The 21,397-nt window shown below is 42.2% G+C and overlaps 1 protein-coding gene across 6 annotated transcripts in view; it reads right to left on the minus strand.

Annotated features, from left to right (window-relative positions):
* The window catches only part of LOC130290535 (uncharacterized), a 141,044-nt gene that overhangs the window by 88,829 nt on the left and 30,818 nt on the right, over nt 1-21,397 (minus strand). The window contains exon 1 of one of the 6 annotated variants that reach the window (XM_056538306.1): nt 8,324-8,619. The exons of the other annotated variants lie outside the window; for them this stretch is intronic. The gene's annotated coding sequence lies outside the window, so the exon portion shown is untranslated. Of the gene's footprint in view, nt 1-8,323; nt 8,620-21,397 lie in introns of those variants that run through there. 6 annotated transcript variants of the gene reach the window in all.

A 21,397-nucleotide genomic window follows, 5' to 3' on the forward strand; every position in this document is an offset into this window, starting at 1 on the left:
AAAAAAATAAAAAAAAGCAAAATGTAGGGAAAAGTGCAGAACGTACCGAAATATTAGTAAATACCATGGAAAAATACCTGTCGGGAATCAAAACTCACAAGGAAAACTCCCCTCTTATTAACTCAGGGCCATTGACTTTAACCCCTTCCCGCAGAATGTCATATATAAACGCCGGGTTGTGCAGTGCGTTCGCGCATCCCGGCGTTTATAAATGACATGCAGTTAACCCGGCGATGCGCAGCATCGCACGGGTTAACTGGCAGAAGTCCCGCTGTTTCCAGCAGGGGACAACTTCTGCTTCACCCCCAGGACCATCAATTGGTGGTCCTGGTCAGCGATCACTGTGATTGGTCCCTGTGGACCAATCACAGTGATCTGGGGTGAAAGTTCAGATCCCCCGCACTGCCCGCCCCTGGAAGTCGGGCAGAACGGGGGACGAAGCGCTGCAGGGGCTCGCGGGGACCTGCGGCATTCGGGGGGAACACATGGGGACCGGCGGACTTACCTGATCCAGCGGCGGGACCGAGGAGCAGCGCGGGACCGGCCACGTGGACGAGCAGCGACGGGTAAGTATGTGGTCCTCAGAGGCAGCAGTGAAGATCTTCACTGCTGCTTCTAGGAGTCTGAAAACTACAACTCCCAGCATGCCTAGACAGCCTTTGGCTGTCCGGGCATGCTGGGAGTTGTAGTTTTGCAACATCTGGAGGGCCCCAGTTTGGAGACCATTGTATAATGGTCTCCAATCTGTGCTCTTCCAGCTGTTGCAAAACTACAACTCCCAGCATGCACTGACTGTCCAGGCATGCTGGGAGTTTTAGTTCAGCAACATCTGGCCCTTCAGATGTTGCCGAACTACAACTCCCAGCATGCCCTTCAGCTGTCTGGGCATGCTGGGAGTTGTAGTTTTGCAACAGCTGGAGACACACTGGTTGGGAAACATTGTTTCTAACTCAGTGTTTCCTAACCTGTGTGCCTCCAGCTGTTGCAAAACTATAACTCCCAGCATGCACTAAAAGACCATGCATGCTGGGAGTTGTAGTTTTGCAACATCTGGAGGGCCCCAGTTTGGAGACCATTGTATAATGGTCTCCAATCTGTGCTCTTCCAGCTGTTGCAAAACTACAACTCCCAGTATGCACTGACTGTCCAGGCATGCTGGGAGTTTTAGTTCAGCAACATCTGGCCCTTCAGATGTTGCCGAACTACAACTCCCAGCATGCCCTTCAGCTGTCTGGGCATGCTGGGAGTTGTAGTTTTGCAACAACTGGAGACACACTGGTTGGGAAACATTGTCTGTTTCTAACTCAGTGTTTCCTAACCTGTGTGCCTCCAGCTGTTGCAAAACTATGACTCCCAGCATGCACTAACAGACCATGCATGCTGGGAGTTGTGGTTTTGCAACAGCTGATGCAAGCCCCCCCCCCGCCCCGCCACCCCCGTGAATGTACAGGGTACATTCACATGGGCGAGGCTTTTACAGTGGGTTTCTCGCATCTTGAGATGCAGCAAATTTTGCGCTGGGAAACTCGCTGTAACCCCCGCCCATGTGACTGTACCCTAAAAACACTACACTACACTAACACAAAATAAAATAAAAAGTTAAAAACACTACATATACACATACCCCTACACAGCCCCCCTCCCCCAATAAGAACGTCCGGTACACCACTGTTTCCAAAGCAGAGCCTCCAGCTGTTGAAAAACAACAACTCCCAGTATTGTCGGACAGCCGTTGACTGTCCAGGCATGCTGGGAGTTTTGCAACAGCTGGAGGCACCCTGTTTGGGAATCACTGGCGTAGAATACCCCTATGTCCACCCCTATGCAAATCCCTAATTTAGGCCTCAAATGCACATGGCGCTCTCACTTTGGAGCCCTGTCGTATTTCAGGGCAACAGTTTAGGGTCACATATGGGGTATCGCTGTACTCGGGAGAAATTGCGTTACAAGGTTTGGGGGGCTTTTTCTTCTTTAACCCTTCATGAAAAGGAAATGTTGGGGTCTACACCAGAATGTTAGTGTAAAATTTTTTTATTTTTTACACTAACATGCTGATGTTGCCCTATACTTTACATTTTCACAAGAGGTAAAAGGGAAAAAAGCCCCCCAAAATTTGTAACGCAATTTCTCCCGACTACAGAGATACCCCATATGTGAGCGCAAAGTGCTCTGGGGGCGCACAACAAGGCCCAGAAGGGAGAGTGCACCATGTACATTTGAGGTGATTTGCACAGGGGTGGCTGATTGTTACAGCGGTTTTGACAAACGCAAAAAAAAAAAAACCCCACATGTGACCCCATTTCGGAAACGACACCCCTCACGGAATGTAATGAGGGGTGCAGTGAGAATTTACCCCCCACAGGTGTCTGACGGATCTTTGGAACAGTGGTCCATGAAAATGAAAACTTGTACAGCCCACTGTTCCAAAGATCTGTCAGACACCAGTGGGGGGCAAATGCTCACTGTACCCCTTGTTACGTTCCTCAAGGGGTCTAGTTTCCAAAATGGTATGCCATGTGTGTTTTTTTTTGCTGTTCTGACACCTTAGGGGCTTCCTAAATGCGACATGCTCCCCGAGCAAAATTTGCTCTCAAAAAGCCAAATATGACTCCTTCTCTTCTGAGCATTGTAGTTCGCCCATAGTGCACTTCAGGTCAACTTATGGGGTACCTCCATACTCAGAAGAGATGGGGTTACAAATTTTGGGGGGTATTTTCTGCTATTAACCCTTGCAAAAAGGTGAAATTAGGGGGGAAACACACATTTTAGTGGAAATTATTTTTTTTTTTTTTACATATGCAAAAGTCGTGAAACACCTGTGGGGTAATAAGGCTCACTTTATTCCTTATTACATTCCTCAAGGGGTCTAGTTTCCAAAATGGTATGCCATGTGGGTATTTTTTGCTGTTCTGGCACCATAGGGGCTTCCTAAATGCGACATGCCCCCCGAGCAAAATTTGCTCTCAAAAAGCCAAATATGACTCCTTCTCTTCTGAGCATTGTAGTTCGCCCATAGTGCACTTCAGGTCAACTTATGGGGTACCTCCATACTCAGAAGAGAAGGGGTTACAAATATTGGGGGGTATTTCCTGCTATTAACCCTTGGAAAAATGTGAAATTTGGGGGGAAACACACATTTTAGTGAAAAAAAAAAATTTTTTTTTACATATGCAAAAGTCGTGAAACACCTGTGGGGTATTAAGGCTCACTTTATTCCTTGTTACGTACCTCAAGGGGTCTAGTTTCCAAAATGGTATGCCATGTGAGGGTTTTTTGCTGTTCTGGCACCATAGGGGCTTCCTAAATGCAACATGCCCCCCAAAAACCATTTCAGAAAAACGTACTCTCCAAAATCCCCTTGTCGCTCTTTCCCTTCTGAGCCCTCTACTGCGCCCGCCGAACACTTAACATAGACATATGAGGTATGTGCTTACTCGAGAGAAATTGGTCTACAAATACAAGTATACATTTTCTCCTTTTACCCCTTGTAAAAATTTAAAAATTGGGTCTACAAGAACATGCGAGTGTAAAAAATTAAGATTGTGAATTTTCTCCTTCACTTTGCTTCTATTCCTGTGAAACACCTAAAGGGTTAAAATGATGACTGAATGTCATTTTGAATACTTTCGGGGGTGCAGTTTTTATAATGGGGTCTTTTGTGGGGTATTTCTAATAAGAAGACCCTTCAAATCCACTTCAAACCTGAACTGGTCCGTGAAAAATAGTGAGTTTGAAAATTTTGTGAAAAATTGGAAAATTGCTGCTGAACTTTGAAGCCCTCTGGTGTCTTCCAAAAGTAAAAACTCGTCACTTTTATGATGCAAACATAAAGTAGACATATTGTATATGTGAATAAATTTTTTTTTAATTTGTAATATACATTTTCCTTACAAGCAGAGAGCTTCAAAGTTAGAAAAATGCAAAATTTTCAAATTTTTCATCAAATTTTAGGATTTTTCACAAGGAAAGGATGCAAGTTACCAAAAAATGTTACCACTACGTTAAATTAGAATATGTCACGAAAAAACAATCTCGGAATCAGAATGATAACTAAAAGCATTCCAGAGTTATTAATGTTTAAAGTGACAGTGGTCAGATGTGCAAAAAACGCTCTGGTCCTTAAGGCCAAAATGGGCTTGGTCCTGAAGGGGTTAACTTGGGGTCCTTCTGGTGTCCAACATGGTGTTCAGCATTTCAGCACAACATGCTGCGCAATTTTGTATGGAACCAGAGATGGAGGCCATCAATGTTCACGGAGGTGAACTCAGCCTAAATTTTCCTCAGTGCTGTATGGTTAGTTGTCCCATCCTTTCCATTTAACATGAAGAAAATGTTGGCTTATAGGGGAAATGTATCCAAACCTGTGCAGAAAAAGAGTGGTGCAGTTTCCCACAGCAACAAGCAAAGCCTCAAACATGAAAGAAGCAATCTGATTGGTTGCTATGGACAACTGCACTATTCTTCCTCCACACAGGTTTTGACAACTCTCCCCCATGGTCCTTTATTAAGAAAACACAAGGGATCTTTTTTTTTTTTTTATTCTTTCCTAACAGCACGTTTATACAAGTCCCATGTCTGTGTACAAGTATACATTTATCACACAATCTACAGCAATTAGATCATCTGCTCTATGTCTCATATTAAGGCACTCAACCAGATATGAATCACAAAACACATATAGTAACACATGGCTGAGATGTACAATGCAATTAGTCACCAGTCACATTTACGCAGTATAACAAATTAGCTTCAACAGGTGATTCATAATAAATGTATCCTCCTCCATGTCTGCCCCACAAGAAAAGTACATTTTTACAGGACTAGAAAGGACAGCCTCATGAATGTTAGAAATTACACTCCCCCTAGGGCAACAATGAAGTCATGGATTAGTTTTTTTTAGTCTGGATAAGGCTTGTTAAATTTCACATAAAAACTGGATTTTTTTCCTATTTCGTAGAAGGTTTATATACACAATGCATTTGGAAAATTTTCCAACCTTTCCCTTTTTCGCATTTTGTTATGTTGCAACCTTGTGCTAAAATAATAAAAAAATAAAAAAACAATGTTTCCCCATCCTTTTGCACTTGATACCCCATAATGAAAATCGAAGTTTAGAAATTTTTGCTAATTTATTAAAAATGAAAGACACATGAAAGCCACCTGGAAACTCAGACTGTAAAGATAAAGATTCTCTGTTCTGATGATTGATGTTTTGGGCCTTAATTTTAACAGTCATATCTGAAGAAACCAGGCCCCGTTCATCACCTGCCATATCATCTCTATAGTGAAGCATGGTGGGGGAAGCATCATGCTGTTAATTTAAGAAGACTGGTCAGGATTGAGGGAAAGCTGAATAGAGCAAAGTACAAAGGTATTCTTAATGAAAACCTGATCCAGAGTGCTCCGGATCTGAGACTGGGCAGAAGGATCACCTTCCAACAGGACAATGACCCTAAGCACACAGCCAAGACAACACAGAAGCTGCTAAGGGACAACTTTGTGAATGTCCTTGAGTGGCCCCAGCCAGAGCGCGAACCCATTTCAATGGAACATCACTAGAGAGACCTGAAAATGGCTTCCATTGACTATCCCCATCCAACCTGACAGAGCTTGAGAGGATCTGCAAAGAATGGCAGAAAATCCCCAAATCCAGGTGTGTAGAAGATTCGAATCGCTGCCAAAAGGGGCTTCAAAACTTAGTACTGAGTAAGGGTTCTGAATACTAATGTCATTTCAAGATTTTAGTTTTATCTTTTTTAATAAATTTGTAGAGATTTGTAGCATTCTGTTTTCACTTTGACTTTAATTATTATGGGGTACTGAGTTTCACTTGGCCATTATGGGTTATTTGTTATTATATCGCAATATAACAAAATATGAACAAAGTGATAAGGTCTGAAGTCTTTTCGAAAGCACTGTAGAATATCAACATAGTATTGGCATATTAAAGGGGTACTCCGGTGGAACAATTTTTTTTTTTAATCAACTGATGCCAGAAAGTTAAACAGATTTGTAAATTACTTCAATTAAAAAATCTTCATCCTTCCAGTACTTATTAGCGGCTGTATACTACAGAGGAAATTCTTTTGTTTTTGGATTTTTTTTCTGTCACGATCACACAGCTCTCTGCTGACACTTCTGTCCATGTCAGGAACTGTCCAGAGTAGGAGAAAATCCCCATGGCAAACATATGCTGCTCTGGACAGTTCTTAAAATGGACAGAGGTGTCAGCAGAGAGTACTGTGGACAGACAAAAGAAATCCCAAAAGAAAAGCATTTCCTCTGTAGTATACAGCCGCTAATAAGTACTGGAAGGATTAAGAATTTTTAATAAAAGTAATTAACAAATCTGTTTAACTTTCTGGCACCAGTTTATTTAAAAAAAAAAAAAAAAAAAAAAAAAAGAAATAAAAAAAAAAAGTGGGGTCCCCAGTGGTCAAACCTTTTGTGGTCACCTAGTTATCTACTATTTTGTGGATAGAAGATAACATTACAAAATGGCATTACCCCTTTAACTAAGCTGCAATGCAGCACAACCTCTGCAGTGTGACACAACAATCTTTGGCCAAGCAACTCGTGTTGCAGACAAAATATTCATGTAGCCTTAAAGGGGCTCGCGGGGGGGGGGGGGGGTCTGGCTGCAGGGAACCCCCGCTATCTCCGGGCCGGCGTTGCGGCGTTACGGTCATGGAAGTCTGGGACTTCCGTGACTGTGCCGTCACACCACGCCCCCTCCATTCAGGTCTATGGGAGGGGGCATGACGGCTAGTACACAGCCATTACACCTCCTCCCATAGACATGAATAGAGGGGCCGTGGCAGCTGTGTTTACCAGTCTTCCGGCACGGAGCAGAGTTCGCTCCGTGCATCAGATGACTGGGGTGCTGCTGCAGAAATCGTGGGGGTCCCTAGCGGCTGGACCCCTGCAATTAGACATGTTATCCCCTATCCTTTGGATAGAAGATAACATGTCCAGCGACGGAGTACCCCTTTAACCTTAAGTGGTCATACAGATTAAATAGAAGTAGTTGAATAAGAGTTTGGCCAACCTCAATCCTTCCCAACTTCCCCATAACTATGCCAACTCAAATCAAGTTTACATGGTTATTTTAATCGGAATAGTGGAATAAACTGCCAAAAGGTAGGGTTGGCAACAACCTATTGCCCCAAAAAATAGAGAACTAGATATTTTAAAACGCAACTTTACACTACAATATCATAACAGCTTAGAGCAGTGTTTCCCACCCATGTTTCCTTGTAACCTCTTTCATTAGTTCCCACAGAATACTGCAGAAACTGAAGTTTTAAGTTTTACATTAGCTCTGGCAAAATTATTTTTGTCTACACAAATATGCCTGCCACATGGCAAGGTAGTCAATAGAGATGAGCGAACTTACAGTAAATTCGATTTGTCACGAACTTCTCGGCTCGGCAGTTGATGGCTTTTCCTGCGTAAATTAGTTCAGCCTTCAGGTGCTCCGGTGGGCTGGAAAAGGTGGATACATTCCTAGGAAAGAGTCTCCTAGGACTGTATCCACCTTTTCCAGCCCACTGGAGCACCGGAAAGCTGAACTCATTTATGCAGGATAAGTCATCAACTGCCGAGCCGAGAAGTTCGTGATGAATCGAATTTACTGTAAATTTGCTCATCTCTAGTAGTCAACAAATCATGGTCAGAATACAGATTATGGAATGCTTTGACTGACCCTACAGGCGCTTTCCCAAGTAAAAGGCCCTTTAAAGACTCTGTTGGGCCAGTCTCCATTTACAGAACCAGACACCAAACTGTATGCAACAGAATATCCACAGTTCGCAGGAACCGAATTGGAAGTCTGCATGCAATTTAGGAAAAATGTCTGGATGCAAAAAAAAAAGTATAAATAAAATAATAAATATAATATAAATATATCTACACACATAAATTGCTAATACAGAAAAAAAAAATTGTTTCAGATTTTAATGTTTACATATTCCAAAATAAATGGTATTTTAAAGGGGTTTGCAAGAAAACAATGCAAAAAAAAGTGCAAAACTATCGCATCCTATTACTACAGCTGATTGCATGCATTATTTACCAACAAAAATATAATTTAGTTTTCTTGATAACATTCATTCAGTAACACAGATGGCTAACATCTAAACCACTGCTTCCAGGATGACTGGACTATCTGCATGTAAATCAAGACTCCAGACAAAGGGTTAACAACAAAGAGCCTGTTGGTGCTCCCGAAGCTATATAAAATGATTCTTCATACCATCTGTGCTTTCCTGCAATCCTTTTGCATATAAAACATTCATATGAGCGACTGCAATGTGAAAATTACCTGCGCACAAAACCCTATTTTGGGATGGATGCTGTGGAAAATCATAGGCTGTAAAGTTTAAATGTTATCGTGCAGACGGGAAGTGTGAAGCATCATTTAGACGTAGGGGGAAGATCTCAATGCTGGCCTGGGGTGGCATGGTTATTGTGCTGCTTTTGAAACCTAATGTTCTAGGATCTAATGTCCTTTTCACTTTCTAGAATGAAGTATCCCTGCACTAGTGCATGTGCACAGGCTTTTCTGAAGACAAAGGATGTCACACGTCTCCAGTGATTAAGAAGTTATTTTTCCTGTACACCCATCACAATGCTTTTGTTTCTCTAGCTAACGTTTCCTTCCTGGCAAAGCTCAGCCCTGCTCCCTGCACAGCTTGGACACGTGATATGCTCCCAGGCCTCCAGCAAATGACGTCACTTTATCTAGCTGTAGCTTTCCTATCAGCTAAAGGATGAAGACACTGATTCTGCCATTCAATAGGAGAATGAACACTACAGTGCCACACATTGTTATGGATTTAGTTCACATTACATATTAGTTATTACATTTCGTCTCTGTTTATCCAGCTCAGCATGTAAGGCTGGGCTTCAGGCTGTATATACACATTTAGGTTTTTAATTGCAAATACTGAATGAAAAGCCTGGAATGGATAAAAAAAAAAAAAAAAAACAACTGGGAAATTTAAAGGGGTACTCCGGTGGGTCCGGTACCCGACCAACAGGGGCTCATAGGAAGGTATGCTAAAGTTTATTTTGTTTATTTCTGAGGCCCAGGCACAGTAATATATAAATGTCTAGCACCACAGTTGTACTTTAAACAGATTTGTAAATTACTTCTATTAAAAAAATATTAATCCTTCCAGTACTTATTAGCTGCTGAATACTACAGAGGAAATGATTTTCTTTTTGGAACACAGAGCTCTCTGCTGACATCACGAGCACAGTGCTCTCTGCTGACATCTCTGTCCGTTTTAGGAACTGTCCAGAGCAGCATATGTTTGCTATGGGGATTTTCTCCTACTCTGGACAGTTCTTAAAATGGACAGAGATGTCAGCAGAGAGCACTGTGCTCGTGATTCAGCAGAGAGCTCTGTGTTCCAAAAGGAAAATAATTTCCTCTGTAGTATTCAGCTGCTAATAAGTACTGGAAGGATTAAGATTTTTTAATAGAAGTAATTTACAAATCTGTTTAACTTTCTGGCACCAGTTGATTTAAAAAAAAAAAAAGTTTTCCACCTGAGTACCCCTTTAATATGCGCTCAGTTGTTATGTTGCTAAAGCTATTGATAATTTTCCCAGTGTAATTCATCATTAGTTGGATGCCTAGTCTATTTAATGGCCTGTGTGCCGAAAGCACATAAACCATATAATACACAGTATCACTTTCACATGACAGAAGTATATATATGAGTATGGATTGCAAAGCTGAGACCCCCTTGATTGAGCGCTGCACACCATTGTTTCTGATCAGCTTTGTTCTGGAGTCAAACACTTTCTCTACAACACAATTCTGGACAATTTTGAAATTAAAGGAATTCTAAGCACAGCTAATCAGAAAGGTGGCACAGTGCTCTGCCCAACACTTCTACATCTTTATTTCAGCGATCAGTAGGGGTCTCAGCATCCGGCTTCCCAACAATCATGTCACTGACATGTCAAAAGTTTTTTTGTTTTTAAATTATAGCTATCCTTTAACATTATAATAAACACTTAACTCCGGAGTGAAGTTCATTAAAGGAAAAGTATCATGAAAAAAAACTTATCCCCTATCTGAAGGATAGGGGATAAGTTTTAGTTTGCAGGGGGGGGGGGGGGGGGGGGTCCGATCTCCTGTTTAGAGTCCCAGCTCTCCTTCACAGCAGCGCATCACGACTCCCGCCCGAAGTCGCACGCCCCCTCCATATAGCTCTGTGGGAGAGCCATTCAATCTTCGTCTCTCCCATAGAACTATATAGAGGGGGCATAGCGGCCCCGCTTCAGGTAGGGGTTGTGACGCACCGCTGTGACGGAGAGCCGGGGCTCTAAACAGAAGATCACGAGGGGCCACATCACTTGGACCCCCCACAATCTAAAACTTATCCCCTATCCTTCAGATAGGTGATACGTTTTTTCATGATACTTGTCCTTTAACCTGGCTTAATTATCTACTAATTACAAGTTATAAATATTAAGGAGGGATGATACCTTAATTATAACAGCTCTTGTAGATTTGTGTAATTTCCATTAGAAAGGCCGTGGTCACATAAAAATAAACTACAAACCATTATATATGTTTGCATCATCTGCATGAGCTTATACCATACTAAAAGTGCACACAGGCACCATAGAAGTAGAGCAGTTCTTTTCTCAGAGAAACACATTACAGAAAAATTATTTATGTGCAGTCAGGATCAGGACTACTTGCATAAGATTTCCAATGTTATCATTTTCTTAAAATTGTAAGCTTTGACTGAAAAGATTGTACAAGTAGTGTTAAAAGAGATCTATCTTCTGAAAACGTTATTAGGCTCAAGTCACTACTGAATCATTTCCTCTCTACTTCGATCATGATTCATTCTAAAAAAAAAAAAACTGCCCTTGGGAGACAAAAGCTTTCCGTAGAAGTCTATGGAGACTGGAGGAGGAGTTAGATTTAGAGAGACAGGATCTGCTGATGGTTCTATCGTTATAGCTCATTCCAATGCTTGAATAATAGCATAGACTGCTCTATAATGTCCTAAATCCTGCTGCTTCTGAGGGTATGCAATAGATATAAACAATAGTACAATCAAGCTCTTCTGTATGTGTGCAGTGTATGGGAGGCATAATAGCACCTAGTCTACACCCACTACTTTTAAGAACTGAAAATTAGAGATGGTGCCTGCAAAGCAGAAATATGGTGAAAAATTTCACAGACAAGATATATTATGGCCAAAAATAGTGAGTGTTGCTTCTAGTGAATAAACATGACAACTTATTCTGAAAATTTACATTAAAATACAGGTACACATTAAAATTAAACATGTAAAGCAAAGAAAAGAACAAAGATCAAATTTGCCTTCTGCAGACCTAAGCCTAAACAATGAAACAAACAAAAACAAAAAACGATGTAAGACAATCCCTTAAAGGAGTACTCCGGTGTACACTTTTTTCATGTTATCCCGTCCGGGCTGCAAAATAAAAGAAAACGCACTTTATCTTACCTGCCAACGAGCCCCCGGAGCTCCGGTACAGGTGTTCGGTCCCCGGGCTGTATTCTTCTTACTTCCTGTTAGCCCGGCACGTCACACGGAGCTTCAGCCTATCACTGGCCGCAGCGATGTCCCGCCTCGGCCAGTGATAGGCTGAAGCTCCGTGTGACGTGCCGGGCTAACAAGAAGTAAGAAGAATTACAGCCCGGGGACCGAACACCTGTACTGGAGCTCCGGGGGCTCGTTGGCAAGTAAGAGAAAGTGCGTTTTCTTTTATTTTGCAGCCCGGACGGGATAACATGAAAAAAGTGTGCACCGGACTACTCCTTTAAAAAGAGCAAAATATTTTCGATAAGATGCAAACTATTTTTAATAGCATCACTGATCAAAGTATGACAATGAAGGTGTAAAATACTTAACTGTATGAGTCCCTGTAGTGCTTTCCAGGTGCTGCCATCCTAGAGCCATTGGTGATGTTGGGAGATGGGTCAAGCAGTGTGTGAACAGCCATTTGACCAATAACAGGACTACACAACCATATAGCAGGATCGGCTGCTTTCTAATTAGGAGACTTAAGTTAGCCAGTGGATCAGTATACCTGTGAGCTTGGCTTGCTATTTGAAACTGCTTAGTCCCTTACACTTTGCCAATTATTGTACCTTGTATGTTAACTGGTGCTTCTGTGGACTGTTATTTTGACCAGGTTGCAATTATCCTGGATTACCCTCGCTTATTGTACTGGAACTGATCTTGGATTGTTTGCCTCTTTAGTTGCCCATGTCCAGTTGTGCTCTCCTGGTGTGACCTAACTTCAGATATTGCGTTTTTGTTCCTGACTTTGTGGTATTTACTTTTTGCTTGTTTGTTTATCTCTTGCATGTCATATCTTGTCAGTGGCCAATCTATAAATGCAACCTGGAAGGGGTGACCTATCTCAGCCTGTACATAAAGATAAAAGCAGAAAGTGCTGCTCAACAGGGATGGTAAGTGTTGAGACTGCCACCATCTTTCCACCTATAATTTATATAACTTGCATTTTCTTATGTGGCAGAAAGGTTTGGGCCCCTTCAGGTTACCAGGGCCACCTCAACACCCCTGAAACAAGTCCACATTTCAAGGCTTTAGCTCATGCTGCTGTTTTCCCCAAAACATAAGCTGAAATCTTTGGAGTTTATAGCACACAGAAGATAAATCTTTATTTTATATAGCACAGCACTGTACACTCAAATTGGTCCCTGTCTCCATTGGGGCTCACAATCTAAACCTATTAGTATGTTTTGAAGTGTGGGAGGAAACCGGAGGAAAGCCACACAAACACAGAAAGAACATACAAACTCTTTTGCAGATGTTTATATATAAATGAGGAAACACAAGCACTCTGATGGGTCTGTGAGTGAAAAAAATGCCTATAGTGCCGCCTGGTATAGTATGGTACCCTGCTAACCATACAAATATAATCAATCACAAAAGTATTAAAGTATACCAGTGCAATATAAATAGGACTTACACTTGGATAAAGTAAAAATAAATGTATTTATTTCCTGGGTGTAGTGGCTCTGTTAAGTCATACACCAACGTGTGATTTGGCCTTATTTTGATGTACTGCGGGACAACTGTAATTGTCCCGCAGTACATCCAAAATAAGTCCGAATACAGTACTAGGGCAGGGAATTAAAATACATAGATATATGCAAACCACTAATTTTTTGGTACAAAAAAAACCTACCTAAAGTGCTGGAGTGCCAAAATTGCTGTTGCATAGGGGTTCGCCCTGAGGTAGTCTTGTAGATAAAGTGCACTTAATGTCAATCTAGAAAAAAATAGTGGTATGTTCTATGAGTAAAGATGCGAAAAAGCGAGCATCCGATTGTTCTGTAAAATAATTCAGTGGTTAATATGCTACCCAATATTGGATCGCTATTATTCAAAAGGAACACCTTTAATCCTGTATACTGGTACAAACTTCCATCCCGGACGAAGGAGACAGTGTGCCTTTGAAACGAGTCGAGGCTTTTTGGATCATCCGTGATTCCGTAGTGACGTCACTAGCGGCAGTCAGCTGACCAGCTCTCTTATCAGCAGGACCAGGTGCGGTAGAGACGCCACCGGCCGGGGCTGTCTCCCATCCCTCTCCAAAGGAGAAAACATCATAACCGGACCTTACAGCAAGTATTCCAGGAACAGAATTTAAGCCTGCAGGAGTCAGCATCCCACACGGCTAACCAGATGAAGGATTGTAGAACCATAATCACCACGGAAAATTACAGGTACCCTCATTAGGTTCTCTCTAAGAATTTTTCACATTGAAACTCTGAATTTTGCGCTGAATAATGTGTATATACATATTTTTTACACACAGAAGTACCAGGGACGTTTGTACCAGTATACAGGATTAAAGGTGTTTCTAGGACCTTCTCTGTATCTATTTTCATTGATGGATCAGATTTGATCCGATATCAATAGGGTAGGATATTAACCACTGAATTATTTTACAGAACAATCGGATGCTCGCTTTTTCGCACCCTTACTCATAGAAATTACCATTAATTTTTTCTAGATTGACATTAAGTGACTTCATCTACAAGACTATATCAGGACGAACCCCTATACAACAGCACGTTTGGCACTCTAACACTTTAGGTAGGTTTTTTTTTGTACCAAGAGATTAGTGGTTTGCATATATCTATGTATTTTAATTCCCTGCCCTTGTAATGTATTACAGTTATCCCGCAGTACATCCAAAATAAGGCAGAATCACACATTGGTGTATGACTTAACAGAGCCACTACACCCAGGAAATAAATACATTTATTTTTACTTTATCCAAGTGTAAGTCCCATTTATATTGCGTCAGTATACTTGTTAATATCTTTGCAGATGTTGTCCTTGGCAGGATTTGACTTAAAGTGCAAGGCAACAGTGCTAACCACTGGGCCAGTGACCGTGCGCCATTGACCGTGCAGTTTAATTAATGATATATTTTTATAGTTCGGACATTTACGCACGTGGCGATACCACATGTTTTTTTTATTATGGTTACATATTTTTTATATGGAATTTGGTAAAAGGGGGGTGATTTAAACATTTAATAAGGAAGGGGTTAATGTGTGTGTTTTTAACCTTTATTTTTTTTTACTTTTACATTTTTAGTCCCTCAGGCTACTTGAGCAGTGGATCGCCCCCTCCCGCGATCACGCTGCAGGGGGGGGGGGGGGGGGGGTTGGGGGCAATCCACCCCACTGAACCACCAGGTAGCGCTTAAATGTCCCTTTAGATGCCGCTGTCAACTTTGACAGTGGTGATCTAAAGGGTTAATAGCCGCCCGCGGCAGTCGCCGCATGTCGGCTATTAACGCCGGCCCTCAGCTACAGGAATCAGCTGGGGGCCACGTGGAATGACGCGGGCTCGAGTCAGGAGCCCGCGTCATACACCGCTTGCCATCTCAGGACGAGCCGGCTCGTCCTTCATCGGCAACCGGTTAATGATAACAGCCACATACTGAAACATTTTTTTTTCTAATCTTTTTTCCACTTTTTTAATTACATTTTTTGCACATTGCTATGGGGGCAACAATCTTGCCAGAGCAGCTTTAACAGCATTTAGAGATATGCTTTACAGCAGACCCCCATGGACATAGGAAACAATTGATTAAAGCTGTCCTATTTACATGAATCGGAAAGATGTCTGGGCTTGCAAGATGGCCTTTTCAGGAGGTCAGTCTACAAGGAGGGGGGAGGCTAAGTTACCATTCACTGTACTCCTGTGATAATAAGGAGAGCACTGCTGGAAAATTATCTGTATAGAACAGGAAGTCTCAGCTTAGTTTAACCCCTTAAGGACGCAGGACGTAAATGTACGTCCTGGTGAGGTGGTACTTAACGCACCAGGACGTACATTTACGTCCTAAGCATAACCGCGGGCATCGGAGCGATGCCCGTGTCATGCGCGGCTGATCCCCGGCTGCTGATCGCAGCCAGGGACCCGCCGGCAATGGCCGACGCCCGCGATCTCGCGGGCGTCCGCCATTAACCCCTCAGGTGCCGGGATCAATACAGATCCCGGCATCTGCGGCAGTTCGCGATTAAAATGAACGATCGGATCGCCCGCAGCGCTGCTGCGGGGATCCGATCATTCATAACGCCGCACGGAGGTCCCTCTCCTTCCTCCGTGCGGCTCCCGGCGTCTCCTGCTCTGGTCTGTGATCGAGCAGACCAGAGCAGGAGATGACCGATAATACTGATCTGTTCTATGTCCTATACATAGAACAGATCAGTATTAGCAATCATGGTATTGCTATGAATAGTCCCCTATGGGGACTATTCAAGTGTAAAAAAAAAATGTAAAAAAATGTAAAAGTAAAAGTAAAAAAAAAGTGAAAAATCCCCTCCCCCAATAAAAAAGTAAAACGTCCGTTTTTTCCTATTTTACCCCCAAAAAGCGTAAAAAACATTTTTTATAGACATATTTGGTATCGCCGCGTGCGTAAATGTCCGAACTATTAAAATAAAATGTTAATGATCCCGTACGGTGAACGGCGTGAACGAAAAAAAATTAAAAAAGTCCAAAATTCCTACTTTTTTAATACATTTTATAAAAAAAAAAATTATAAAAAATGTATTAAAAGTTTTTTATATGCAAATGTGGTATCAAAAAAAAGTACAGATCATGGCGCAAAAAATGAGCCCCCATACCGCCGCTTATACGGAAAAATAAAAAAGTTATAGGTCATCAAAATAAAGGGATTATAAACGTACTAATTTGGTTAAAAAGTTTGTGATTTTTTTTAAGCGCAACAATAATATAAAAGTATATAATAATGGGTATCATTTTAATCGTATTGACCCTCAGAATAAAGAACACATGTCATTTTTACCAGAAATTGTACGGCGTGAAAACAAAACCTTCCAAAATTAGCAAAATTGCGTTTTTCGTTTTAATTTCCCCACAAAAATAGTGTTTTTTGGTTGCGCCATACATTTTATGATATAATGAGTGATGTCATTACAAAGGACAACTGGTCGCGCAAAAAACAAGCCCTCATACTAGTCTGTGGATGAAAATATAAAAGAGTTATGATTTTTAGAAGGCGAGGAGGAAAAAATAAAAACGTAAAAATTAAATTGTCTGAGTCCTTAAGGCCAAAATGAGTCCTTAAGGGGTTAAAGGGGTATACTAGGCAAAACCTTTTTATATATATATATATATATATATATATATATATATATATATCTCAACTGGCTCTGGAAAGTTAAACAGATTTGTAAATTACTTCTATTAAAAAATCTTAATCCTTCCAATAGTTTCTGAATAGCTTCTGAAGTTTTCTGTCTAACTGCTCAATGATGATGTCACGTCCCGGGAGCTGTGCATGATGGGAGAATATCCCCATAGGAACTGCACAGCTCCCGGGACGTGAGTCATCAGAGAGCACTTAGACAGAAAACAACAACTCAACTTCAGAAGCTAATAACTATTGGAAGGATTAAGATTTTTTAATAGAAGTCATTTACAAATCTGTTTAACTTTCTGGAACCAGTTGATATAAAAAAAAGTTTTAGCCTGGAATACCCGTTTAACCCCTTAAGGACCAGGCCATTTTATACCTTAAGGACCGGAGCGTTTTTTGCAATTCTGACCACTGTCACTTTAAACATTAATAACTCTGGAATGCTTTTAGTTATCATTCTGATTCCGAGATTGTTTTTTCGTGACATATTCTACTTTAACTTAGTGGTAAAATTTAATGGTAACTTGCATCCTTTCTTGGTGAAAAATCTCAAAATTTGATGAAAAAAATGAAAATTTTGCATTTTTCTAACTTTGAAGCTCTCTGCTTGTAAGGAAAATGGATATTCAAAATATATTTTTTTGGGGTTCACATATACAATATGTCTACTTTATGTTTGCATCATAAAATTTATGAGTTTTTACTTTTGGAAGACACCATAGGGCTTCAAAGTTCAGTAGCAATTTTGAAATTTTTCACAAAATTTTCAAACTCACTATTTTTCAGGGACCAGTTCAGTTTTGAAGTGGATTTGAAGGGTCTTCATATTAGAAATACCCCATAAAAGACCCCATTATAAAAACTACACCCCCTAAAGTATTCAAAAAAACATTCAGTAAGTGTATTAACCCTTTAGGTGTTTCACAGGAATAGCAGCAAAGTGAAGGAGAAAATTCAAAATCTTCATTTTTTACACTCGCATGTTCTAGTAGACCCAATTTTTGAATTTTTGCAAGGGATAAAAAGGAGAAAATTTTTACTTGTATTTGAAACCCAATTTCTCTCGAGTAAGCACATACCTCATATGTCTATGTTAATTGTTCGGCGGGCGCAGTAGAGGGCTCAGAAGGGAAGGAGCGACAAATGGTTTTTGGGGGGCATGCCGCATTTAGGAAGCCCCTATGGTGCCAGGACAGCAAAAAAAAACACATGGCATACCATTTTGGAAACTAGACCCCTCAGGGAACGTAACAAGAGGTAAAGTGAACCTTAATACCCCACAGGTGATTCACGACTTTTGCATATGTAAAAAAAATATATATTTTTTTTACCTAAAATGCTTGGTTTCCCAAAATTTTTACAATTTTAAAAAGGGTAATAGCAGAAAATACCCCCCAAAATTTGAAGCCCAATTTCTCCCGATTCAGAAAACACCCCATATGGGTGTGAAAAGTGCTCTGCTGGCGCACTACAGGTCTCAGAAGAGAAGGAGTCACATTTGGCTTTTTGAAAGCGAATTTTGCTCTGGGGGCATGCCGCATTTAGGAACCCCCTATGGTGCCAGGACAGCAAAAAAAAACCACATGGCATACCATTTTGGAAACTAGACCCCTTGGGGAACGTAACAAGGGGTAATTTGAACCTTAATACCCTACAGGTGTTTCACGACTTTTGCATATGTAAAAAAATATATATTTTTTTTACCTAAAATGCTTGTTTTCCCAAAAATTTTACATTTTTTAAAAGGGTAATAGCAGAAAATACCCCCCAAAATTTGAAGCCCAATTTCTCCCGAGTACGGCGATACCCCATATGTGGCCCTAAACTGTTGCCTTGAAATACGACAGGGCTCCAAAGTGAGAGCGCCATGCGCATTTGAGGCCTAAATTAGGGACTTGCATAGGGGTGGACATAGGGGTATTCTACGCCAGTGATTCCCAAACAGGGTGCCTCCAGCTGTTGTAAAACTCCCAGCATGCCTGGACAGTCAACGGCTATCTGGCAATACTGGGAGTAGTTGTTTTGCAACAGCTGGAGGCTCCGTTTTGGAAACAGTGGCGTACCAGACGTTTTTCATTTTTATTGGGGAGGGGGGTTGTATAGGGGTATGTGTATATGTAGTGTTTTTTACCTTTTATTTTATTTTGTGTTAGTGTAGTGTAGTGTTTTTAGGGTACAGTCGCATGGACGGGGGTTCACAGTAGTTTCTCGCTGGCAGTTTGAGCTACGGCAGAAAATTTGACGCAGCTCAAACTTGCAGCCGGATACTTACTGTAATCCTCCGCCCATGTGAGTGTACCCTGTACGTTCACATTGGGGGGGGGGGGGGGGGGAACATCCAGCTGTTGCAAAACTGCAACTCCCAGCATGTACGGTCTATCAGTGCATGCTGGGAGTTGTAGTTTTGCAACCGCTGGAGGCTCCGTTTTGGAAACAGTGGCGTACCAGACATTTTCATTTTTATTGGGGAGGGGGGTTGTATAGGGGTATGTGTATACGTAGTGTTTTTTACTTTTTATTTTATTGTGTGTTAGTGTAGTGTAGTGTTTTTAGGGTACAGTCGCATGGGCGGGGGGTTCACAGTAGTTTCTCGCTAGCAGTTTGAGCTGCTGCAGAAATTTTGCCGCACCTCAAACTTGCAGCCGGATACTAACCGTAATCCTCCGCCCATGTGAGTGTACCCTGTACGTTCACATTGGGGGGGGGAACATCCAGCTGTTGCAAAACTACAACTCCCAGCATGTACGGTCTATCAGTGCATGCTGGGAGTTGTAGTTTTGCAACAGCTGGAGGCACACTGGTTGTGAAACACCGAGTTTGGTAACAAACTCAGTGTTTTGCAACCAGTGTGCCTTCAGCTGTTGCAAAAGCTACAACCCCCAGCATGTATGGACAGCGGAAGGGCATGCTGGGTGTTGTAGTTATGCAACAGCTGGAGGCATACTACTTTGGCTGGGGATGCTGGGGATTGTAGTTATGCAATAGCTGGAGACACACTGGTTTACTACTTAACTCAGTGTGCCTTCAGCTGTTGCAAAACTACAACTCTCAGCAGTCACCGACAGCCAACGGGCATGCTGGGAGTTGTAGTTATGCAACCACCAGATGCACTACTACAACTCCCAGCATGCACTTGAGCTGTTTGTGCAAGCTGGGAGTTGTAGTTACACAACAGCTGAAGGTACACTTTTCCATAGAAAGAATGTGCCTCCAGCTGTTGCAAAACTACAAGTCCCAGCATGCCCATAAGGGCATGCTGGGAGTTGTGGTGGTCTGCCTCCTGCTGTTGCATAACTACAGCTCCCAGCATGCCCTTGTTGCATGCTGGGAGCTGTTGCTAAGCAACAGCAGGAGGCTGTCACTCACCTCCAACGATCCTCGCCGCACCAGGTCAGTCCCTCGTCGTCTCCGCCGCCGCCGCTGCTCCTGGGGCCCCGATCCCAACAGGGGCGCCGGGGATCGGGGTCCCCAGCACCCGGGGTGCACGTCCCGCACCCGCTCACGTCCTCCGGAAGAGGGGCGGAGCGGGTTGCGGGAGTGACACCCGCAGCAGGCGCCCTGATTGGTCGGCCGGTAATCCGGCCGACGAATCAGGGCGATCGTGAGGTGGCACCAGTGCCACCTCACCCCTGCTGGCTATGGCTGTTCGGGGCCGTCTCTGACGGCCCCGATCAGCCAATAATTCCGGGTCACCGGGTCACTGGAGACCCGATTGACCCGGAATCCGCCGCAGATCGCTGGACTGAATTGTCCAGCGATCTGCGGCCATCGCCGACATGGGGGGTCATAATGACCCCCCTGGGCGATATGCCCCGATGCCTGCTGAACGATTTCAGCAGGCATCGGGGACCGGCTCCGCTCCAGATGGTTGCGGGGGGCCGGTAAAACACATGACGTTCTCATACGTCATGTGTCCTTAAGGACTCGGAAATGGAGACGTATGAGAACGTCATGTGTCCTTAAGGGGTTAAGGCCTAGTGGCCTGAATGGAAATAAAGACCTAAGGATTATTTTATAATATAAAAAATGTATAAAATGCAACATGGTTAACACAAAAATTAGATTTAGACTGTTACTATTACATAAAACAATCTATTAAATTCATTCATACTATGTGCCAAGTGCATTGTAACAGTATCTGTATAAAATCTTCTATTCATTGTGCTGTAAGGGCAGAGGGTGGCTTGCCAATTTAGGAGTGTGCATTTAATTTAGCCAAGAGGCGCAAGGCCAGGTCGTGCAGGATTGGCAGCATGCATCTAATACCCTATAGCCCACGCACACTCGGATTATGAGGTCACATCAAAAAGGCTGCAAGGTTGAAACAATAGTATCGTTTAGCAGCGCTTTGTCATGTTCCCATGACACATTCCTTTTAAGTTAGCATATAATATTATATTGCAATGTGATTTTTTTTCTTTATATTGTTGTTATTTTAGAATTGACCAGTGACTAGAAACTGGGGCCACTACACTGAAAAAATATAAAAAGCTGACCAATGCACAGAATTTAGACTATCTTCACCATATACAGTACTATGGTAACCAATAAAAATCTATTCTTTACAGAGGAAGCCAGGAGCACAAACCATACAGAGTCTAATAATCGGAAGAACTGAAGTTTCTTGCTCTATCTACGTGGTAGCAGGTTATTTCCTGCAACTATCTGACATTCAGAACTG

The sequence above is a fragment of the Hyla sarda genome, chromosome 9, assembly GCF_029499605.1.
Source record: "Hyla sarda isolate aHylSar1 chromosome 9, aHylSar1.hap1, whole genome shotgun sequence".
Classification (NCBI taxonomy): domain Eukaryota; kingdom Metazoa; phylum Chordata; class Amphibia; order Anura; family Hylidae; genus Hyla; species Hyla sarda.